The sequence below is a fragment of the Mesoplodon densirostris genome, chromosome 1 (genome assembly GCF_025265405.1).
Source record: "Mesoplodon densirostris isolate mMesDen1 chromosome 1, mMesDen1 primary haplotype, whole genome shotgun sequence".
NCBI lineage: Eukaryota > Metazoa > Chordata > Mammalia > Artiodactyla > Ziphiidae > Mesoplodon > Mesoplodon densirostris.
Genome location: NC_082661.1, coordinates 51293206 through 51305738, shown reverse-complemented (window position 1 = coordinate 51305738; position 12533 = coordinate 51293206). Strand labels below are relative to the sequence as shown.

General features: G+C 36.1%; 1 protein-coding gene across 3 annotated transcripts in view; it reads left to right on the top strand.

Annotated features, from left to right (window-relative positions):
- The window catches only part of BMPR1A (bone morphogenetic protein receptor type 1A), a 147259-nt gene that overhangs the window by 74214 nt on the left and 60512 nt on the right, over positions 1-12533 (top strand). The gene's annotated exons all lie outside the window — the stretch shown is intronic.

Below are 12533 nucleotides of genomic sequence, written 5' to 3'. Positions count from 1 at the left end.
GAAAGCCCGCGCACAGCAAGGAAGACCCAACGCAGCCAAAAATAAATAAATTAGTAATAAAAATAAATTAATAATAAAAAATTTTTTTAAAGTCTTTTATGTTATAGTACAGTTGACTTGCTAAACAGTTTTTTTAAAGCCCATATGCCTTTAAATTGATTATGATACTCTGTTTCTGAAGCACAGCTGTAATTCTCAACCTGTTAAGATAAATGTATTTTTCATCCTGTTGAACAACTTACAATTTATAATTTATAGGAAATAAATTTAAAAATTTGCTTATGGAGGAAAGATCTGTGGGACTTCCTTGTAGATCTGTCAATATTTGATTTTAATAATCTCTGTCATACTGACATTGTTTACTAAAAGCTATGTGTAAAATTATAACTCATAACGGATAAAGTACCTCTTTTTCCCCAATTTTTTCAACTTAAAAACTTTTAAATTGGTATAATATTTGAACAGATAGTAAATACCCATTTCAGCTATATTTACCAGTTCACTTGCTAACATTTTGCCTCAGCTGCTCTCCCTCTCTTTGTTTGTAAAAATACCCACACTTTTTTTTTCTGAGCCATTTGAAAGTAAGCTGCAATAGCCACTGTTTCCACCACCCCTCACCCTTACCCTCATGATCTTTTATGAAATCTCATCTAGTTTTTTTTTAATAGGATACTGTACATTTACTGTTTGCATTTTTGTATTTCATGACTAAAGATAAAAATTTTTGGAATGAATAATATATAGGTAGTGTTGTATATTTTCTGTTGCATTATCTCAGGAGATGAAGTAATTTTTTTTCTTTTTCTTTTTCATTTTATAATAGTATTTGTTTGGATCTAGTATTTAGTATTTGTTTTGTTGCTTCTAAAGTTTGTCATATCATGTCCTTAAATTTCAAAATATAATTTTGTAATGCTTATGTCTTAATTTCTTTAATTAACTTATGATAGATTCCAAAATATAGGAAGTGATATAATAGACATTTGTGTACCTGATACCCAGACTTTAAAAATACTAACATTTAACAATACTTACTTCAGGTTAAACTAAAATTTTTATTCTAAAATCTATCCTGTATACAAGGGTACATATGATGTAGATGTACATTTTACAAAGTTTTAATAATAAATGAATGTATCTGTCCCAACCTCCTATCTCAATAAATGTAATGGCATCTTAGAAGCTTTCCAGGCCTTAGGACAATGGCTTCTTCGTCCCCAGAAGAAACCATCATCCTAAATTATTAAATGTTATTCTGCTACTTTTCCTTAAGTTTTTCCACTTTTGTATTTTTTCCTTTAACATACATTTTCCTAGTGTTTACTATTTTTGAGTTTTGTGTGAATGGAGTCATACTGTATATATGTATTCTTCTTGGACTTGTTGGGTTTTTTTGGTTCCCCCCCCCACCCCCGGCTCTGTCTCTCTCCAGCCTTCGTTTTTTGTTTTTTTAAAATTTATTTATTTTATTATTTAATTTTATTTATTTATTTATTTTGGCTGTGTTGGGTCTTTGTCGCTGCGCTCGGGCTTTTCTCTAGTTGCAGCGAGCAGGAGCTACTCTTCATTGCGGTGTGCAGGCTTCTCATTGTGGTGGCTTCTCTTGTTGCGGAGCACACAGGCTTCAGTAGCTGTGGCACGTGGGCTCAGGAGTTGTGGCTCGCAGGCCCTAGAGCCACAGGCTCAGTAGTTGTGGTGCACGGGCTTAGTTGCTCCACAGCATGTGGGATCTTCCCGGACCAGGGCTCGAACCCGTGTCCCCTGCATTGGCAGGCAGATTCTTAACCACTGCGCCACCAGGAAAGCCCTGGACTTGTTGTTCAATATTATGGTTTCGAGATTTCATTCATGTTGACACACTTATCTGAGATACATTCATTTATACTACTATGTGGTAATTCCATTATATGAATATACTACAGTTTATCCAATTTACTGTTGTTGGACACTTGGGTTTCCTCTAGTGTTTGCTGTTAAGAAAATGCTGCTGTAAATATTCTTGTACATGCTTTCTGGTAGATATGTGCAATAGGTTCCCCAGATTATATACCTTGAGCTAGAATTTTGGGGTCTTTGGGTATGTAAAATGTCAACTTTACTAGGTAGTAGCAAAAAAAACCTTCTTGTAAACAGTTGTACATTAAGCCAAATAAGGAATTAAAGAGAAACAGTTTTGTGAGAAGATGGAAAAACAAAATAATGAGTTCTGTTTCATGTATTTTGAACTTAGCATCTTGTTAGAAATGTTGAGTAGGGATTTGAGGTGTGTTTATAGTTCTCAGCTCCACCCATCTTTGTTTTTTTCCTTGGTTGTCTCATTCAGGTGTCTCATCTGTCCCCTCTCCTTGAAGTGGTCTTATAAAAATTGTTATAATATCACAGCATAAACATTATTTGATCATAATAGAAGATGTGTTCACTTTTTATACCCTCAGTCTCAGGCTGTCATGTGCAGCCTTTTTATTTATTTATTTATAAAATTTTATTTATTTATTTTTATATTTGGCTGTGTTGGGTCTTCGTTTCTGTGCGTGGGCTTTCTCTAGTTGCGGCGAGCGGGGGCCACTCTTAATCATGGTGCGCGGGCCTCTCACTGTTGCGGCCTCTCTTGTTGCGGAGCACAAGCTCCAGACGCGCAGGTTCAGTAGTTGTGGCTCATGGGCCTAGTTGCTCCGTGGCATGTGGGATCTTCCCAGACCAGGGCTCGAACCCGTGTCCCCTGCACTGGCAGGCAGATTCAACCACTGCGCCACCAGGGAAGCCCCAGCCTTTTTATTTTTATAGACGTCAAAACATAGAGCTATATTAAGCTAGTACAGGGATGATGTAAATGAAAAGTGGGGAGAGGGTACTGATATTATGAGCAAACATGCATTCTAGGTAGCTGTTAGCAAGGGGAAGAAAACTTAACAAGAAAAAATGGGGATGCAGGCTAAAACAAATAAGCAGACAAGCAAGTAATTGAGTACAGTAAGTCCCCTACATGCGAATTTTCAAGTTGCAAACTTTCAAGGATGCAAACGTGCCCTTGTATGCCAGCTGTTGTACTGTACTACTGTACTTTTCAAGGTACTGAAAGATTAAAAATGTTTTCTTTATTTTTGTGTGTTTGTTTTGTATGTATTATTTGTCTGAAAAGTATTATAAACTTATTACAGTATACTGTATAGCCAATTGTGTTAGTTGGGTACCTAGGCTAACTTTGTTGGACTTACGAACAAATTGGACTTAACGCTCTCTCGGAACGGAACTCATTCGTATGTAGGGGACTTAATCTAAATAAACATAGCACTCTTGAGACCATTTAGAACTGGGGCCAACAGCACTATGTATTAATAGTCCCTGATAATTTCACTGTGTTTTAGCATAACTCTGTAATTGGTATTCATAATGTTAATTCTAAATAATCTTTATTCTTCATTTGAGAAGGTGCAGCAATGCACATTTTAGAAGAACTGGTGAACCTTTAGCACTCTAGAATAAATTCCTGATGATTCCTAATAGCAGAAATTTTATTATTTATATGTAGTATGGTGTGTTTACCTATCAGCTAATAAAACAAATGATCTATGGATAATTTCTCAAAACTCTACAGGAAAAAAATGGGTGATATATATTTCTCTACTGACTGAACTAGATATATTTGGAAAGGAAAAGAAGATGTATCAAATCATTTAAATGTCTTTTACTGTGAATATTACCTTAATAAATTATAGAGAAAATTAAAATGAAAATATAGTAGTGGTTTTTATGCTCCATTGTCAGAAGAATAAATTGAAAAAGCATATGGGGAGATGATTATTTGGGGGTTCGTTCTGCTGTAGGTGGTTATATAAAACTTGCTACATTTGCTACCCCTAAAACAGATCTGACATCACCTAGGAGTAACTGCTTTCTCCCAGAACCAGAGGGTGACGGGTACAGAGGGGACTGAAGACCCAGAATTTGGTCTAGGAATTGCTGGTTTCTTTAGACTTCTGTTATGGGGATTCCTCATTCCCACAGGGTACTGGAAACCACTGCAGAATTGAAGTTGTCTAGCTGATTTGAAAAAAATAATGTATCTTAAATAATCTTTGAACAGTTATTTTGCTATTCCAAATCTAAAGCAGAGGTAAAAAGATTTTTAGAAGGTAGAGTTTTTTACATTTTAAATTTTGAAATAATTATAGATTCATAGGAAATTGAAAAAATAATAGTAAGGTGAAGCCCTTGTATCCTTCACCTTCCCCCAGTGGTTACTTCATACATGTAGTACAATATAATCCAGAAGTTGACACTGGTACATTTTGTATATATAGTTCTGACCCATTTAAACACTGTGGTGGTAGATGTGTGTAACCACTGCAGCATCAAGACATGGGTTCTGTCCCCACAAAGATCTCCCTTAAGCTACCCACACACTTTGCCCCCTGTGGCAACCATTAATCTTTTTCATCTCTGATTTTGTCATTTCGAGAATGTTTTATAAATGGAATCATACAGTACATGACCTTTTTTCACTCAGCCTAATCCTTTGAGATCCATCCAAGTTGTATGACTCAGTTATTCTTTCTTATTGCTGAGTAGGATTCCATGGTATGAATGTACCATAGTTTGTTTAACCATTCATCTTTTGAAGGGCATTCTATTTTTTCCAGGTTTGGGCTATTAAAAATAAGGCTGCTGTGAACATTCATGTTTGTTTCTTTGGGACAGGTGCCCAGGAGTGCAGTTGGTTACATGTGAGTGTATATTTAGTTTGTAAAGAAACTTTCAAACCATTTTCCAAGTGGCTATGCCATTTTATAGTCTCAACAGCAATGTATGAAAGATCCATTTTCTTCACATTCTTGTCAGCACTTGGTATTGTCACTGTTTTTTATTTTAGCTGTTCAATTAGGTGTGTAGTAATATCTCAGCATAGTCTTAATTTGCATTTCCCCGATGGCTAGTGTTGTTGGCCATATCTTTTCATGTGCTATCCAAGTATCTTATTCAGTGAAAAACTTCTTCATATTCTTTGCCCATTTTCTAGGTGAATTTTTTTAATGTTGAGTTTTGAGATTTCTTTATGTATTCTAGATGAGTCCTTTGTCGTATATATGGATTGCAAATATATTTTCCCAGTCTGTACCTGTGTCTTCATCTTCTTAACAGGGTTTTTTGCAGAGCAAACATTTAAAATTTTGATGATGTCCAATTTATCCACTTTTTTTCTTTTAGGGATCATCCTTTTGGTGTTTTTCTCCAGTCCCACCCTCTACCCCCAATCCCAGGCAGCCATTAATATGTTTTCTGTTTCTGTGGACTTGCATATTCTGGAATTTCATATAAATGGAATCATATAATATGTGGTCTTTTATGTCTGGCTTCTTTCTTTCACTTAACAAAATATTTTCAAGGTTCATCCCTGTTATATCTGAATTGGTTCTTATTATGGCTTCTTTTTTATGGCCGAATAATACTCCATTGGCTGGATATTCCACCTTTTGTTTCTCTATCCATGAACTGATAGACATTTAGGTTGTTTCCACTTTTTTGCCTGTACTCAGAACAGTTGGTGTGTACCCTTTCAGCCCCTTACCTTCCTCACATTTATTGCATGCACGTGTGCATGCACATACTACTATATATGTGTGTGTAGTTTCCTTTTTAATAGTGGAGAAGTGACTATTTTATGTTTTTTTAATATCTTTATTGGAGTATAATTGCTTTACAATGTTGTATTAGTTTCTGCTGTACAACAAACAAAGTGAATCAGCTATACGTATACATACATCTCCATATCGCCTCCCTCCCACCCTCCCTATCCCACCGCTCTGGGTCATCACAAAGCATCTAGCTGATCTCCCCGTGCTATGCAGCAGCTTCCCACTAGCCATCCATCTTACATTTGGTAGTGTATACATGTCAGTGCTACTCTCTCACTTGGTCCCAGCTTCCCCTCCCCCCCGCCCCGTGTCCTCTAATCCATTCTCTACATCTGCATCTTTAAACTTAAGAGTATTTGGGATATCTTTCCAAGTCAGTACAGACAGATAAGATGTATTTCATTTTTTTTAATGACCATAGAGTGTTCAGTGTGGCTATTTAACTGATACTACACTGAAAAACATTTAGGTGACATTGTGTGACTTCTGTTTTTCTTTCTTAAATAACATTGACAATAACCATCCTTATACAACTATCTTTGTGATACAGAGCTCATTTTACCTACTTTTGGACTTTTCTCTTCCCTGTCACTCTTCATCAGTCACTTATTCAAAAATATATAGATTACCTCCTGCGTGCTAGTCACTGGACTGTACTTATTAAAACATAGGGGACACAGCTGTACTCGGGTTGTCTTAATAAAGAAGATATACCTATAAATAGACAATTGTAATTCAGTATGAAAAGTGCTATAATGTGTTATTACCAGACTCCTGTGGAACAAGTAGCTACATAAGGAGTGAGGAAGGTTCAACAGAGGAGGAGTTATTTGAGATGGATCTTTGTGAGGACAAATGGAACTTCACTTGACAAAAGATAAAGATAAGAACATTTTGATTTTTGAATTAGAATAGCAAGTTTGAAGAAAGGTAGAAGCATTAAATAGCCTGGGATGTTTAGGAACAGCAAATAGTTTAATATGGCCAGCAAGAGGCTTTTTGGCAGAGATTGTAGTAGAAGATAAAGCAGGTTAAATAGATTGAAAGCAGATTATAGCATTCTGTGAATGTCTTCCTAAAGAATTTGGACTTCATTTTGTACATAATTGGAAATCACTGAAAAATTTTTAAATGCACTTGTATTTTTATTATTTCTAATAAATTTTTAGGGTTGTGCTATGAATATTTCAGAACATTTCATCACCGCCCCAAATTTCCCACTTCTACCCCTTGCTCTAGGCAACCACTGCTTTGCTTTCTCTCTCTTTCAATTTGCCTTTTCTGAGTATCTCATATACATGGAATCATACATGTAGTATTTTGCATTTGACTTCTTTTATTTAGCATATTGTTGAGGTGCATTCATGTTATAACACGTATCAGTATTTTGTTCCTTTTTATTATCTGATAATATTCCATTGTTTGATGATACTACCCTTTGTTTATCCATTCATCAGCTGATGGATGCTTGGATTGTTTCCAGTTCTTTGCCATTGAGTAATGCTGCTGAGAACATTTGTATGTAAGTCTTTTTTTTTTTGGTGGGTGGTGGGTGGCTGCTCCGGGCAACATGTGGGATCTTAGTTCCCCCACCAGGGATCAAACCCATGCCCCCTGCATTGGAAGTGTGGAGTCTTAACCACTGGACCGCCAGGGAAGTCCCTGAATATAAGTCTTTATATAGACACATATTTTCATCTCTCTTGGGTAGGTCCCTATGGAGGGAATTTTGGAATTTTGGTGAGTTTATGTTTATATTTAACTTCTAAAGAAATTGCCAAACTGTTGTCCAAAGTGGCTGCATCATTTTACAGCAATGTGTGGGAGTTCCAGTTTCTCCACATCCTTACCAACATTTGGTGTTGTCTGTCTTTTTGATGATGGCCATTCTGTAGTGGTATCTCATTATAGGTTTTTTTTTTTTTTTTTTTTTTTTGCCGTACGCGGGCCTCTCACTGCCGTGGCCCCTTCCGTTGTGGAGCACAGGCTCCGGACGCGCAGGCTCAGCAGCCATGGCTCACGGGCCCAGCCGCTCCGCGGCATGTGGGATCTTCCTGGACCAGGGCATGAACCTGCGTCCCCTGCATCAGCAGGTGGACTCTCAACCACTGCACCACCAGGGAAGCCCTCTCATTATAGTTTTTTAATTTGTGTTTCCTAATGATTTATGATGTTTATAATGTTTTCATGATGCACAGTTGTATTTTAGAAACATGAGTGCAGTGCAGAGGCAAGAATGGAGGTGTGTTCCACAAGAGATGGGAGGCTGCACTAGATGTGTATAGAGTTGAGAGAGACAGATTTCAAAGATATATCAGAGTTAGAACAGGCAGCAATTAATAACTGCCCGATGTAGTAAATAAAGCAGTGGGATGTGGGACTGGTGACCCAAAGATTTTAACCTTTGACAGGTAGCCGGTGCTGTTATTAGCCAGAAAAGTGAATATGCATAAACAGTTTTTGTGCTGGTAGATGATGGCTGTTATATTCTGTTCTCTTGATGTGTTGCTGGAATAAATATTTAATACAGCTGTATTATAGTATATAGTTTGTATAGTATATAGTATATAGTATAATATAATTTGGAAATAGTATCTAGTTCAAAAAAAGGATCTGGATTAAGGTATAAATTTAAGAGAGTTACCACTGTATAGATAACAGTTGAATTCATTGAAATAGTGTATCTATTCCTAAATGGCTGTATCCACTGGGTTACTTTTGGTAATTGAAAATTACATAAATAATAAAAGGGTTGAATATACTATAATAAAAAGATCCAAGTTAGTAAAATGATTCTAGGATTACTTCATTCAAGCATAGCAGCATCACCAAGGACCACCCAGGTTTTTTCCATCTTTTAACACTGCCTGCCATTCTTTTTCTGTTGGGTTGTCCTCTTAGGCAGTTTCTTTCCTCATGGTCCTAAGACGGCTGCCGTTGTTCTGCTTAACAATTCAAACCCAAAGTTACCTGCAAAAAGTACGTGTTTTCACCTGGGTGTCTTTTTTTCATCAGCCTGGGAAAACCTTTCCCAGAAGCTCCCCAGCAAACTTAGTGTCTTGTCTTCTAGGCCAGAATTGCATCAGATGCTTATTGCTAACCCTCTCATTGGCAGGGGGGATGGAAATTGACACTATTGGCTTAGACTAGAGCTTTCTAACCCTGGTGTTAGGCATCCTTTTGTCATATCTCTTTTGGAAGAAGCTTTTTTCCCCATGCCTTTTGTTTCTCTGTTCTCCAGACAACTAAGTTTCACATCACTGAGTTTTTGCTATTCAGTACTTCAGATCAGCTAGTATTTGTTGAAATCCTACTCTGTGTCATTAGCTGTGCTAAGTTCTAGGATATAGCAATGAATAAGAAAGTTACAGTTTGATACGGAAATATGCTTAAGCGGAAGAGTGCTATCATAGAATTATACACTAAAGTTCATTTGTATTTTGGGTTTAATGCCACTGTTTATATCTTCAGTTTTATGAGAAAGGGCATCTTGAGTTTCAAAATCAAGCTTATATTCAATTTATAAATGAACTTTTGGAACATTTAGAATATAACTTGTTTATAAGTTTGACCCCCCCTTTCTGTATTAAGTGGATTACATCCTTTATTATAGAAATGCATGATAAACTAATCTAAATTATACTGTTCATTTGAGTTACAGCTAAAACTGTATTATGTTTCTCTGAAGCATAATGTTTGAGGGTTTTAGCTAATGTACTGAAAGTTTTAATAGTAATACCTTTAGTTTAAGAGCCCAACTGAAATGTTTTGTAAAATGATTATTTTGTAATTAGCTATTTTTAAAAATGGTTCCATAATTGCAGCTATGATGTTTACAGCAGTACTTATACAGTATGTGGGGTGCTTTTTATGAATGCTAAGAGAGGGGAAATGAAGAAAGAAGGGGTTTGGAGTGGTGGAAGGAAAAATGTACAATCAATATTGCTGATTTTGTGAATACTAAGAAATCTACTTTTTGACATCTGGTACAAATAGAAAAGCAATCTTAAATTTTGTCTTAGACTGAGTATTTATCAAAAGCATATTTATACTAGTTCTTTTTGCAAATCTTACTAATATAGGAGTTAATAGGTAATGTCTAACACCTCAAAGATAACGAAAATATCCACAATTGATGTTTGTCACTGATGGATTCTGTATGGTTAGTGATCTTTAAAGTATCCCAGTGCTTTTAAGATTTAACCACTTTAATAATTTTGAAAACCGAGAGGGATGTGTACATTTTTATGGCAAAAAAAAAGATTTTTGTAAAGGCAATATGGGATTAAAATGAACTTTTCCCATGTTTGCAAATACTTATTAACTTTGAGGAAATTCCAGTGTTCGCTCTGAATTACAAAGTACTAGAATATATCCAGAAAGATTCGCTTTTCATTTATTATGAGTCATTAAGAAGCTCTAATGTGTTTTTAAAAGAATTACCTTTCCTTAATATGTTTTCTAGAACTAAGAAGCTTGAAAATTTCAGGCACAAAATCTTTGGTGAAAATATTAATCCTTACAATTGTTTAGTGTTTGGTTCTGACTGGATCCCTTGTCACTGTTAAACACAGTTTATAGTGCTAAAAGCCTGTGGCAAATTACCTTATAAATTGAGTGATTAAAGTTGTTGCAGGCATTTTGCCTATGTAAATCCTATTTCTGTGCCTGTATATATTTATAGATCTCTGCTTAAAGGACTGTAGTTGCAGAGGTTAGAAAATGGTTTACTTTGACTCACACAATTTCTAGTATGTAAAAAGTGACTTGCAGACCTGTATCGTGAAGCACATCCTGTCCTTTGATTGCCTTTTATTTTCCTCTTAGTAATGAAGTCAAATCTTACTTGGTTTTCCTTAGCCAGTCTTAAATTCAATCCTTAGAAAAGGTTTTCTGAAGTTTATGATTTGTCATGTATTTGTACATAAGACAGAATTGAGAGAGGATAGATAATTCAGGGTCTTGGACTTTGCAGATGGTATATTTGAAGATTCTTTGTGATTATGTCTTCTCCTTTTTTAAAAAATTAACTTTAGATTTAGCCTAAAGCTTGTAACTTTTTTTTCACACCAAGGAAGTAGTGTTGTAATAAATAGTGCTATAAAAAACAATGGTTGATAAGTGGTTTACATGCTAATTTTATTTATTATTTGATCCATTGTAAATATCTGGTAGAATTAGAATCAGGCCATATATATTTTTAAAATAAATTTATTTATTTTTGGCTGTGTTGGGTCTTCATTGCTGCGCACGGGCTTTTTCTAGTTGTGGCGATTGGGGGCTATTCTTCGTTGCAGTGCGTGGACTTCTCATTGCGGTTGGCATCTCTTCTTGCAGAGCGTGGGCTGTAGGAATGCGGGCTTCAGTAGCTGTGGAGCACGGACTCAGTAGTTGTGACTCGTGGGCTCTAGAGTGCAGGCTCAGTAGTTGTGGCGCGTGGGCATAGTTGCTCCGCAGCATGTGGGGATCTTCCTGGACCAGGGCTCAAACCCATGTCCCCTGCATTGGCAGGCGGATTCTTAACCACTGTGCCACCAGGTAAGTATGAATGAGGGCCATATATTTTTAAACATAGTCACTTTGATGGACTATTTAAAACTTTATGAGACTAGGTTAATCTGAGCTTTGTTTAATGTAGTGATTGCCTCCCCTCTCTTCCATACACCCTTAGGGAAGAACGGAGTTATTGGCAAAGAATGGCTTTGGAGGAAAATCTTTATGCCATTTCTAAAGTGGAAACACAACGCATTTATTTTTTGATTAGTATAAGGTAAAATTTTAAGACTATGATCATCTCAGAGAAAAAAAAAACACCTAAATACCAGGTCTCCATTACTGCTCTCCCTGATTTCTCTGAGTGATGGTCTAAGAGTTTTATAGTCATATGAATACCCTGAAAAATGTCAGGGGTCTGGTGAAGTTGTAGGTAACTAGTGCATTGAGAAGACTGTTAAAAGGCTTCTAAATGCAGACAAAGCATTACTAATTGCTTTCAGGGTCAGTCTGTCTTTAGTTGGACCATGAAAGATTTAGCATGGCCCTATGGCAGCCTGTCTGCTGAGTGGAGACTCTTGTCCTTAGGAAAGGCTATCTGATATGCTAGACCGTTTCAGGTTGCCCCAGTTTACATGAATTTAGTCATTATTGCCAAGACGACTAAACCTCAGTGTGACACAAGTGATACTTCGAAATGGGCTTGAAGACAAAGGCATTTTGACCTTGCAGTGGGACATAAGTAATATTCACACAGCTTAAAATTTTTCTTTTTAAAATATGAAACAGAACACTGTACTATTTGACATTTCAGTTAAAAGATACATTCAATGAAATTATTTTCATGATCTCTAAGTAAACAGCACACCTGCCTTTCAGTAAACTAAAATTTTTAATGTTTTTCCTCGTTTAGATTTATGAACGTTGTCTCTTAAAGCAGTAGGGTACTAATGGCGGTAGTAACACAGTTGAAACCTATGCCGTGGACTTAGACCAAGCAGTGCAATTAATTCCTGACCCTCACAGTTCCTACTGTTCTAGGTTGAAGTTTGAAATTAAAACTGCTTACTGAGACTGTGATAGAAAGTGAAATACTGGCTGGGTGGTCCAATTTTTGTTCAGGTGGGAATCTGAATATTGTAGAATTGTAAATTTTAGTGCTGCTTCTGGCTGTTATCTTTGAGATGTGATTTTTTTTTTTCAAAAGCTTAGGCCGATACAGAAATTTTACATGTGAGTAATGTTTTCTGCAGAACTACTATGTTGTAAAGTTGAAAATACTCAAAATGTGAAACTTCTTTGGGGAGAAGTTTATAAAGTGATAGATTTCTAAAGTACTGTAGAAGTTTTCATTGACTTTACATTGAAAATGTATAGTTTTATACATGATAAAATTTTGGTATT